This window comes from Vigna angularis, chromosome 8 (assembly GCF_016808095.1).
Source record: "Vigna angularis cultivar LongXiaoDou No.4 chromosome 8, ASM1680809v1, whole genome shotgun sequence".
Lineage (NCBI taxonomy): Eukaryota > Viridiplantae > Streptophyta > Magnoliopsida > Fabales > Fabaceae > Vigna > Vigna angularis.
The window spans coordinates 31,304,116-31,316,853 of record NC_068977.1 but is presented as its reverse complement, the minus strand read 5'-3'; the positions used below and the strand labels follow the sequence as shown (position 1 = coordinate 31,316,853).

At 32.8% G+C, this 12,738-nt stretch overlaps 1 long non-coding RNA gene across 3 annotated transcripts; it reads right to left on the bottom strand.

Annotated features, from left to right (window-relative positions):
• Positions 1–2,466: 2,466 nt before the first annotated feature.
• LOC108344699 (uncharacterized) lies at positions 2,467–8,859 on the bottom strand. Of its 3 annotated transcripts, none has more exons than XR_008244702.1 (5): positions 8,404–8,849; positions 8,151–8,221; positions 6,225–6,346; positions 5,693–5,827; positions 2,467–2,485 (listed from the first exon to the last, which is right to left on the bottom strand). It is a non-coding gene; the product is annotated as an uncharacterized LOC108344699 (long non-coding RNA). The 3 variants fall into 3 exon arrangements; XR_001833569.2 differs by lacking the exon at positions 2,467–2,485 and adding an exon at positions 6,715–7,355 and having other exon boundaries at positions 4,921–5,827; positions 8,404–8,859; XR_001833568.2 differs by lacking the exon at positions 2,467–2,485 and having other exon boundaries at positions 4,921–5,827; positions 8,404–8,847.
• Positions 8,860–12,738: the final 3,879 nt, after the last annotated feature.

Here is a 12,738-nt window from a genome sequence, read left to right as displayed (position 1 = left end):
GTTCTTCATCTCGCGCGGACAACCAACCTAAAGAGATCATCAATGGCATGACGATGGGGGCGCAGCCGGGGCACAAGGGCGCGGTGGCCACTCTTCTTCTTCTTCTTCTCTCCGTTCTGATTCGCAGCGAAGGAGGAAGTCTCCTTCCCTCCCCTTTTTCTGATTTCGAATGGGTTATTTTTTGTTTGAGTGATTCTCTGCAGGAGTGACGGTGTTTGATTCATTCTCTACAGGTGGTGGTGGGAGCGCGTCGTCCTTGTTCTTGAACCAAACCTATCTTTCCCAGTGTGGTTGAGGGTAGCATGGTCCAAAAACAAAGGAGTAAATGTAGAGTGTGTTTTGTTCATCTCCTGTTTACATGTTATTATTGAACACCACATAGCTCCCAAAACCTGCATTTACCATAACATTTTAAAATATAATCAAAAGTATTAAGCTTTATCTTTGCAAAGGAAAAATCTGAAACAACTTAGGAATGAATTAAATGAGCACAATCAAAGACAGAGATTGGTTTATATGAGCCACCATAGAATTATGAACTAGACTACCATCTGCAATTGCATATAAGAACCAAAGCATATTACACAAGTTAATATGTCAAATTTGCACTATTGTACAAAGACAAAATCGCAAAAAAAAACAATGAAAATTGCGCTCACCATGGTGGCAGAGACAAACGAAGCGACGATGACAACGACAATGAGGTGCAAAGCAGTGATGCCGATCGAGAGTGAGGGAGACCTTCAAAATTAGAGATGGAGTGAGTCAAGGAGTGGACGACGATACTCATTCACGGAGAAAGAAAGAATAAAAGTGTGAAATGGTAACGATTATTCGTAATAACTGAGGTCATATGTCATTCCCATCAAACAAAAAACAAGTGACAATTTTAAAATTTTGATTAACCTTTAAATCTTAATTGTTTAGGAAATTGATGTTGAAAAAGTAGATATGACAACAATTATTCAAATAATTGAGATTGTATGTTTTTCATAAAAAAAACAAGTGAAAATTTTAAAATTTTGATTATTCTTTTAGTCTAAGTTATTTAGAACATTGTTGTAAAAATTAGATACGACTTGTTTAAATAACCAAAATTATATGTGTTATTCAGATAAAAGAAATAAAAAATTAAAAAAAAAATTGAAAATTTTGTGACTCATGGTTGACAATAACCTTTCCTCGAAAATTGTCCGCAGACGAGGACAAAAGATAACAATGAATTATTTGTCTTCACAAAGGAGGTTCATGAAAGTCTCTTAATTTGCATTGAATAGGAACAAACTGTGTCTGTTTGGTAGTACGATAAGACAGAGGACGAAGTGAACGTGCAATGGGACCAATATGGGGATGGATGCGGTGACACAACTTTATTTAATTTTCGATTTGAGTGATGTCAGTTTCTTTGCTATAACACCTCTTATAAGGGATATTAAAACCGCTCACGTTCCTTTCTCCAGTAATGGTTGAGCCAACGTCTTACAAAATTGCTATGATACACCCCGGTTGGCTCAAAGCCATGCAACACGAATACAGGGATCTACTCTCGCTAACAAAACATGGGATTACTCCTCTCCCTCCTGGTGCGTCTCTTATTGGGTGCAAATGGATCTTCAAGAATAAGTTCAATTCTGGTGGGAGTTTTCAACGACATAAAGGGTTCCAGTAGACCCATGGTTCTGATTACTCTGAATAATAAAAATATGATATGTATAAATATTGTAAGGATTTCTGTAAATTTGGTGGACATTCAACGAGTTAAGCGTTCAAAGAGAAAATAAAAGGTTATTGATAAAATTAAGGGTTTACGTATTTAACATTCTCAAGATTAATAGTAAGACATTTTCACATAACAAGAAATAAAAATATTATAAAACATAAATAGTCATGTCATAACAATTGTTTATTTAGTTAGATAAATAATGACAATTACATTAAAATAATAGAAATTCGCATAAGCAATTATTTACTCCAACTACTTAAACTTCCGTTCATCAATTTTCTTCTAAATCATGTTACTATGGACTCATAGTCGACCGGTAAAGTGCAAAAGAGTTGGTCGACTGATGATACCTCTCGGTTAATTAATTGATCGGTAAAAAGAGCCGTTAAGGTAATCAATAGTAATAACTGTCAGGGAGTTAATGAAAATAATTGTTATTTATTGACAATTAATATTGTCATTCATTGGTGGTTAATGAGTGAGACCTAACGGTAAGCTCATTATAATTTATAAATATTTGTCTGGCGGCAAATGAAACAGGTAACTTGAACTGAACTTAGAGCTCTCATAACTAATCTTGATTACAAGATTACTATGCGAGGTCACTGACTTGGGCGTCAGAGTGTCTTTTGCAGGCACCATCTCCCACGACTTGATAAGGAAAAAAGAGAAGACAAAACAACTAAACATCAGAACAATTTGGATTAAGATTCTAAATCCTGCGAAAACAAATATGCTCCATTCAGCCAGGGCCTTGTTCATCTGCAAATATATTCTTATATAAATAACCCACTTGAGACGCATTTTCACAACAAGAACAACACAATGGTGCTAAAGGTGTGCTTCATTCTGGGAACTTGTACATACCGACCGCAAGTTTGAAAAGAATTGTACTATAATTAGGTCGACCCTAATAAAAACTATAAAAGAACAAATATAAATATAAATTAAATGAAAAATTATAATAAAAACTATAAAAGAACAAATATAAATATAAATTAAATGAAAAATTATAAATATAAATCAAATGAATGATTGTATGGACAAAATTATGGAGAAATGTATATGAATGATTGTTGAGATTATTTTATTACAGTATTAATTACTTTGTTTGATTGATCTTAAGAAGTTCTCTCGGCCGGTAAACATATTGGCTTAGCCGATAACAATATTGGAGTGCGCAACCATTTTTATTCTTTTATATCGACGATATCACGTTAATTATACAAATAAATAAAAGAAGCCATCGGTTAACTAAAAAATAACCAAATTAAAATATATAAATATAAGCTACCATTAAAATATATAAATTGATTTTGTAAGTTAACTAAATATGCAACTAATTTAAAATATAAACAAAATTGATTTTATACGTTAATTAAAAATATGACAAAATGAGAGTATATAAATAAAAAATGATCACTGTAGAAAAATATTTAGTATTTAGAAAATATTTATAAATTTTCAGGTTTTCGCAGGATAAAATCTAAAAAAGTTATCAAAATATAAAAATTTATTGTAAAGCATCACAGTAAACTTCCCAAAAGTATAAAAAATTAAATATAATCTATTATTTGAATGCACCATCACACAAATTGATTGTTGTCGTTGGTTAAGTTAGAGTGATAGTCGATTCTAAGAACCTAAAACTTTTCTCCAAGTGTTCGTTTCTTTAATTGCTTCGTACCAAGTTGCATTTAGGAGATATGAAAATGATTTTTCAATTTGAAACTATGCTTAATTGAAAATCCTAAAAGCAAGGAATATGTAAAAAAGCACAAAGCATTGTTTATGATAGTTTTCATTCGAACACACAGCATAATGATAAAACACTAGCTTTTATTCCAACTTTTATTATGTCTTCCCTTACACAACAAACAAAACTGAAGGGCTTTGTTCATCTGAGAGAGAGAGAGTTCATCTTCCTTTTTCTTAGACATCATCTTTATCCCTGGACTTGCAAGGTTTGTGACAGAAATCATGAGTGTCAAGGCAACGACACTGGCCTGGCATTGATCGTGTACACATACAGGATTTGCAAGCCGAGTGGCATGAATTCAACCGAATATCTGCACATTGGCACTGAGGAGGTATTGATTTAGTGCAGAGGCATAAATCACAGCATGGTTCTGAAGACTCAGAAGGCTCATCGCTTGAGTCATGATGATGAACACTTCTCAGGTGTTTCAGATCCATGCCAGCAGCAGTAACCCCTACAAGGAAAAGTACCAACACACACACCTTTAGCACCATCATCTTCTTGTTCAAACTTCTAAATTTTGTTTATGCAGTGAAGATACAAGAGTCCCAACGAGGGTTGTTTATATAAAATTTCCAGATGGAACACTGAATAGTTATCGGTTTGTTGCTTTCTGCATTGCATCTGAAAGGTGGCACGCATGCACGATATCATGTCTCAGTATGCTTACACGATTGCTATATGCCGTGTCATATATGTAATATTTTCAAAGAAGATACGGTAACAATTTTTTTAATTTTTTTACAATAATCATGTGTTATTATTTTATTATTCGTATATTTGAAATGAACAATAAAAAACTATCACAAAAATGGTAGAATGGTGTCAAAAATTGATGTTATATATGTAAAATTTCATAAACCTTTTCTTGTTTTTCATGGTAAATATAGCAAGGGACACTACTAGCAATCGTGTAAGCAATCTGAGGCACGATATCGTGCATGCGCGCCACCTTTAACATTGCCATGCAGAAAACAACGAACACATCACTGTTCAATGCTCCATAATTCAGTCAGGGCTTGTTCCATCTGCAAATATTCTTATATAAATAACCCACTCGAGAGGCCTTTTCACAGCAAGAACAACACAATGGTGCTTAAGGCGTGCTTCATGCTACTTCTCCTTCTGGGGACTTGTACTGCTAGCTTGAAGCTGTCCGAGCAAGGCCAACTCATCAAAAGTGGTCATCATGATGAAACAACCGATGAGCCCTCTGAATCTTCAAAACCATGCTGTGATCAATGCTCATGCACAAAATCAATGCCTCCCAAATGCCGCTGTTCAGACATAAGGCTCAATTCGTGCCATTCAGCTTGCAAATCATGTGCCTGCACATATTCCATTCCTGCAAAGTGTTTTTGTACTGACATAAACGACTTCTGCTATGAACCTTGCAAGTCCAGTCGTGATGATGACTGGGATAACTAATGAACAAGTCTTATGTAAGCTCTCTCTAAAATGGATGAAGCCCTTTCAGGCTTTGTTCCTTGTGTAAGGAGATTAATAAAAGCTCTTGTTTTCGTGCCACAAATCTATGTCTTCTTCATTCTGATGCAACTTTCTGAGTTTATATTTCAGTTTTGGTTTGCGTTTGGTACCACGATTTTAGGATTTATTTATAAATAAAAAATGTAGAAGTTTAGACAATTTTCCTCGACCATTTGAAATTTTTATTTTTTATTTTTATATATATAAATTTCAGTGAGCTCTTTGTGTAATATTATTTTAATATGAAAAAAATCCACAATGAGCTCTTTTAATAAGTTTAGACAATTTTCCTCATTTTTTTATATATAACTTTCAATGAGCTCTTTGTGTAACATTTTTTTAATATGAAAAAATCGACAATAATATTGATTCCTTTTTTTTGTATTACTGATGGAGTACGAGGAAATTTTAATTGAGTTTGTTTTTTTTAATATAAATGGATAATTTAAAAAACAAAAGAGGATGCAAATGACGATAATTTAATTGTTGCAGTGCCTTATTTTCTTACCGATAATTTTTCACATCTATTGTCCTCTTTTATTTGTAGAAGGAGGAAAATAGAAAGAGAAAGGAGGATATGATGATTCAGATGCAGAAAAGAATTACTGAAAGAAATGCTTCTAAGAAGACTGAAATTGAAACCAAGACTTCCTTGACTTCTGCAAAGAAAGGGAATCCTAAGATACATTCATCCAATGAGGAGACTAAGAAATTGGACAAACCAGTCATCAGGAATTCCATCATTGAACGTCTTGCATCTGCTTGAGTAAGTCAGCCAAAGGTTTTTCCAAGTCAAGCAAAATCTGGACCAACCAAGAAACCACCCTTGAAGGCAAATGGTGTACCTGGGCAGAAGACTGCCAGCACAGAAAAGAAGAAGCAGGGCTCAAAAGAAGTCAAATCTTCAAGTCAAAAACAAGATACTAAGAAAACAAAATGGGGAAGTTTTGACCCCCACTAATGGCAAGGCTAAGAATAAAATGGAAATCTCAATTGAATTACTAGTGAACTCTGGTGCTGCATAATTTGTTGAACCAAAAAACAAAAGTTAATTTCAAAAGTTTATACTAAAAAGTATCTCAATTATGGCAATGCAAATATCATGGCAGTTATAAAATGGTGGCACTAAGTTAAGCAAAAAAGGATTGGAAAAAGAACTGAAATACCGAATGCATGTCAGTCACAAAGTCAATATATATTTTACACAAAGTCAATTTAATGGTGAATAATGGAATAAAAGTGTAATATATATACCAAAAGCATTAACTGCACAGGTGTCAACACGATTGGGTGTGACTTCGGTAGCTTCAATTTCAAGCCATTGGCCACTTTCATGCTTTCTTTTCTATAGAGATAGAAAATTTTTACAACCATCCCTGAAATGCAACAAGGGTAGGACTTGGTCAATAAGAAATCAGTTTTTCCAACTGTAATTCATGCATTAACAAATGTTACAAATCCCAAGCACAAAATGGAAATGTAGAAACAACTGTTACAAACATTTAATTTATCATAGATTCCTGGAATAAACCTTTTACATTCCGACAATTTAAAAGAACCTTATATTTTCTTAAAAGTTTCACTAACTATAATGTGCATATATTGTTATTTATAATGACCTTAATATAGTTTTTTTGTATCTATCAGCAGGCACCTCAAAAAATTATAAAAGAACTGAATGGAAAGAAAATGGAACCGACAAGTATAATAAGGAAAAGAATAATAATAGAAAAAGATCAAGTACCTGGTATGAAGGTATAATAATCATTTCTATCTGGCAGTGTTCTATCCCAGATTTACTGTCTGAATGTATGAAGGGTACATTTCCAAAGGAAAACTTCACTCAAGAAATTTGGGTGAGATAGATGAGAGAAATAGAGAGGGGTAGCAAGAAATAGAAAGAAAGAGAAAGAGGAGGGGAAGAGTGGATAAAACAGAATGGGGAGGTTTAAGAGAAAGAGGAGACATGTGTGCAGGAAGAGCATTGGAGCATTCAAATATTTGTGTTTAATCTAGGAGGAGTGAAATCTATTTTGAGTTGCTGGGTGGGGTCAGCTCTGCCAGCAGCCTCAGGCTATTCACCTAAACTAATTAGGCTTGTGTAGTTGAGAGCTAGAATAGTTAAGAGACATAAACGGTGTTGCCTATAAATAGGGAGAGGTGTTGAGAGGAGTGGGAAGTCAATTGGAGAGTCGGTACTGCAGCAAAGTAGAGTCCTGGATCTCTCAAATATCCAGAAAAATTGTGTTCTTTCTTTTCATCAATCAACAATATTCATATCCACTCAACCTCTGAACCAGTTTTTATCACTACTATTGTCCACGTCATGATATTAGAAAAGCACATAGCCCCTTCATGACCCTTCACTCATCCGGTTCAACCTAACTAATCAATAAAACATTTTCACATTTCTAGTTCACAACATCTAGCAAACCAAATTTTGTTATCAAGAGCCTCTTTTCAGTTCTATCAATTCCAATCATAAAAATTACATAACTCTTAATCACAATTCAAAGCATAACATTTGAAATTTCTCAGAATAACTTTACAAGACTACCTTAAAATGCAGAATATAAACATGACAAAAGCACAAAAAACTGAATGTTCATCTGACCAACTCTACCATGGATAAGTTCGTATCTACTGAACCAAACTGGCACATAAACAATTACCTTTACCTCCACAACATAACACAAGCGTTAACTTCCCCAAAGCTCCCCATAATTCATAATTTTTTTCGGAGTTCGAAAGTCAAACTCAAACGTCTAGCATCCAAACAGTTGAAAGTAAATGAAAAAAATGCATTCATTTGAAAAAGGAAAAACCCTCCTCACCAAAATCAAATCTCTACAATCTAACAAAACTAAGCTGAACCCACTCAGATGTCAAATTAAGAAATTCAAAATCAAACCCATAACATCCAAAAAAAGTAAAGTATTGCTTATCATATTACTCGGTAATAGAGAAAAAAAATCTACGTTCCCACGGTATACATCTAACCTTATTATCCTACTAATCATCGTCCTAATCTCAAATATAGCATTCGAAAATGTTTAAACATACAATGATCATAGCATCAAAGGAAATCGACACAACATCGTTCTAAATATTTACCCTAACAATAATATTGACGCGAGTGGAATTGAAACATCAAAGTTGAAGTTATTGCTTTGCACTTACATGATTGCTGCTATGGTTGCTCCGATTCTATCCAAGCCTCGCGGTGGCAGTGGCGATGGCGGTGGTTGTGGCTGTGGATTCAGAAGATAAAAACTAGTAAATCCCTAATTCTAAAATCTTTCATGCTTATTAACGAATTATTGCGGGTAACCCGAATGAATTAAACACAGATTAGGGTTCGACCCTTTTTCGATTTTACGCAATACTAGCATTAGAGATTACTACGAAAATTAAGGAAGAAAGGATTACTTACCAGATGAAGGTCTTAGCGTCACCCTAACGAAGACCGCCACCGAACCACGGAGGTGAAACGAAGGTGCTGAACAAGATTCCTCAACGAGGCACAAGGAGATTCCTCAAAAGGTTTTTCGCACGAACACAGCTCGAGTGTTTCAGTGCGTTCGAGAGATGAGAGTTTCAATGCGTCGAGAGTGGATGGTTGAAGATAGGGTTCGAGAGAGATTTGAGAGAATCAGTGCGTGGAGAGTGGAGAGTGCGTGGAGAGTGAAGAGTTGAAGTTAGGGTTGCAGAGACATTTAAGAGAATCAGTGCGTAGAGAGTGGAGAGTTAAAGTTAGGGTTGCAGAGACATTTGGGACAATTAGTGGAGAATGCAGAGCTAGGGATCGAGAAAGATTTGAGAGAACACAGCTCAAAGCGACTGTTCCACCAAACAAGCTTGGAATTAATGAAATATAATTTTAATCTTTTCAAAATAAAATTAATTTTCAGATCCGTATGTATCATTGGTGGGTAAGACTTGCTTTTATACCTACGTACGAATATTATCCTTAGAAAACTCTCCCGCCACCAGGCGCGAAAAATGCATACGAAATTTATATATGGATATATTCGTATATAAAATCTATCTATAATATTTGTATATAATTTTATTTTTAAGATCCGTATATAATATTTGTATATAATTTTCATGTTACACATACAGATCAAAATCTATATATAATTATCAGTATGTAATAATTATTTTTTTTGTAGTGTTTTTTTTATATACGTGGTAAACTAAAAGGAAATTTAGTATTTGAAAGTAGTTTTGTTGGAACCCTATCTCCCAAATCGCGAGAAATAGAACACAAAAACACAAATGTCAAATTCAAAACACTAACCCCCAAATTGCATCAACAATTTGTAGATGAGCATCAAGAACACATGAAATTTCTAAACCAGAATATCAAGAACACAAGGACTTCTCAAAACAACAAACCAATTTCAAATTCCAATTTGAAACCCTAATATGAAACGCAGAAACATAACGGAACTCAAATTTCCCAAATCAGAAAACAAGATCAAAAACCCTAAATTACAAGATTGGAACCACGATTCCCTCTATTGCCGTCGTCGGTACCCCTCGCAACACATCACTGCTGCCTTTGCCAGCCACCGCGACATTGTTCGCACCCAAACTATGTCCACCTTCGCGGGTTACTTCAAAGGGAAATACTCTACCACTTCGCACCGCAGAGACGTCGCTGCTATGAAAGGAAGGAGACAAATATCTCCTTGCGCGATGAAAAGAAGGAGGTGGGCGGAGGAGGTGGGAAGTTCATGGTGACGATGCGGTGATAATAGAGTTTAATTTGCAACTTTCAAATATCACTTTTAAATACCAGATTTCCTTTTAATTTATCACGTATATAAAAGAAACTAACAACTCATTTACTGATGGCTGACATGAATACTATATCGTTAACGATTTAAACGTCGTCAGCCAAAAAGACCAAATTGAATATAAATTATGAAATAAGAAACTACATTCAACATTCGAAGAAAATAAGTCCCACATCGAATAAAATTGACGAAAATAGGGACCAACAATAATATTAAGCTTTAATTAATTATAATATTTTATGTGATAGATTGGATTTTTATCTGATGACAACGTGAATCCCTTTGTTATATAATGTTTAAAAAGTCTATGTGCATTCCAAAGTCTATTTATATATTTATATATTTTAAATTATTTTAAATTGGTGATATATTTATGCAGAAACCTCTCTTTTTCTTATTTTTCATGCTAAATATAGCAATAGACACCACTGTCGATCGTGTAAGCAATCTGAGGCATGATATGGTGCATGTGTGCCACCTTTAACATTGCAATGCAGAAAAACGAACACATCACTGTTCAATATTGTTACTATGGGCTCATAGCTGACCAAATGGTAAAGGTGCAGAAGAGTCGGCCGACCGAAAAAGAGCCGTTAAGGTAATCAATAGTAATAACTGTCAGGGAGTTAATGAAAATAATTTTCATTTATTGACAATTAATATTGTCATTCATTGGTGGTTAATGAGTCAGACCTAACGGTAAACTCATTATAATTTATAAATATTTGTTTGGCAAAGGACACAGGTCACTTGAACTGAACTTCGAGCTCTGATAACTAATCTTGATTACAAGATTACTACGCGAGGTCACTGACTTGAGCGTCGGAGTGTCTTTTGCAGGCACCCTCTCCCGCAGCTTGGGCAAGGAGAAGAGAGAAGACAACACAACTGGACATCGAAACAGACAACTTTGAATGTTTTGGATTAGAGTTCTAAATCCTGCAGAAACAGACTTCTATTTTCAAATTATGCTCATCTCTTGGTCAACGTATAGAAAATGCCTTTAGATAATGTATTTTCGTAGACTTATTAGACTTATTAGTCAAATCAATTCACTTTCTTTATTCTTTTCATTTTTATAGTCTTTGGTTTTCTTAACTAAAAATATAAGAAAAATTGGTAAGAAAATCCGAAATTATCTTAATCATATTATTTTCTCTTTTTATAACGACATTTGTCATGTCATGAGCACACTATCTTCGAGAAAAGCCTGAAACTTAGATTAAATGTCATCATTTTATTAGTTTTCCATCTCAGAAATAAAGTTCTTATAAACAGGTTAATTATTAAATGATTTGTTATTGGGACATTTCCTAAAAAACTCTTATTTAATTATTGAAATAGATAAAACATCAATATTTATACTATTATAACACACATTTTTTTTATCTTTTCTCTTTGATAATCACCTTTTTTTTTCTAATTTTCTTTTTTTTTCTTTAATTTCATTTTTCTATATTTTTTTTTCTCTCAACTCCATATCTTTATTTTCCTTTTTTTCTTTCTCATTTTCTCTTTAATTTTTTTCCTATCATCTACTTCTCTGTTATTTCTTTTTTTCTCTCAACTTCTTTGAATTCTTTCTCCTTAATATTCTTCTTTTTTTCTCCATCTCTCTCACTCATCATAACTAGAAGCATTATAACGCCTGTATTTTTCAATATGAAGCTTGAGAATACTAAAAAAATTATCCAAAACATCTAAAAATGTATATGAAATATTTAAATAAAAAGAAATACAAAAATTATATTACAAGTGCAACAAGGTTGTTTTCAACATCGACAGCGATTTTATAACCAATACGTATTAAAATGGGTTAAAATGAGTAAAAATAGAAGATTTTTTACTTGGTTATAAATCGAAGTAAAAAAGTTCAGATTATGCTTCGGCTAAAAAAATCAAAATACTAAATCGTTAGAAAAAAAATTAGGTCTATGACAACAATTGTAAGAAGAATCATTATCATAAACTTTTTTTGTCTCGATTCTACAAACAATTGAGATAATAGATTATATCTGATTTAATATAATTATTTAATTTTAAGGGTCTATAACAACGATTGTGAGAAAAATTATTGTAATAAACCCTTTTTTGCTTCGGTTATAAAAATAATTGAGGCTAAAAGTTTATTTTAAAAAAAATATCTTTTAAAATATTTTCATATTAAACTCTCAAACAAAAAACTTTTGAACTAAGCTTATCTTTTCCAGTAGTCGAGGATAGCATGATCTAGAAACAAAGGAGTAAAAATATTCAAATTTTATTTTAAAAATAAAAAATAAAAAATTATTTTATTTTTATATTAATATATTATTTCTATTTGTATTTTTTCTTCGACTCGATTTTAATACATTTAAATTATTTTACAACATAATATAATGACCTCAATTGATTGAAAATAATTCTACATAATTATTTTATATATTGTTATAAATTTGTGAGTCAAACACAATTTGGGTTTGATTGGACTTAAATTTAAATTGTATATTATATCCATCTAATTAACTATTGGTTAGAAGATTAATCTAAGGTTGAGAATCATATTTGGTTAATTAGAATAGTTTTGGAAGATTCGCACCTGATACCTTCTAGTTGATATCAACACATCTCATAATGTGTTGATTGGTTTAGAGTTATAGTATTCACATCTCACTTGGCTATAACGTTCTCTTCTGACCATTGCTTTTCAGCTACGCATCCCTTTTCAAGCTCTTATCATCTTCTCAGTTATAACGTCTGTAATGTCTCCTTAGTTTTACATGTTATATATATTCCTTTCGAACGACTTGTTGGTCCTCTATACTAAGAATAACATAACATGACTTTTACTATAAATATTTATTCGATAAGTTGAAAAGAGTTATGATGTTTTCACATTAAATTTATTTTATATAATTATTATAAAATTTATTTAAGTTTTAAATAAAAACAATTTCTTCCATTAGTTTCTGAAGGAGAAAAGA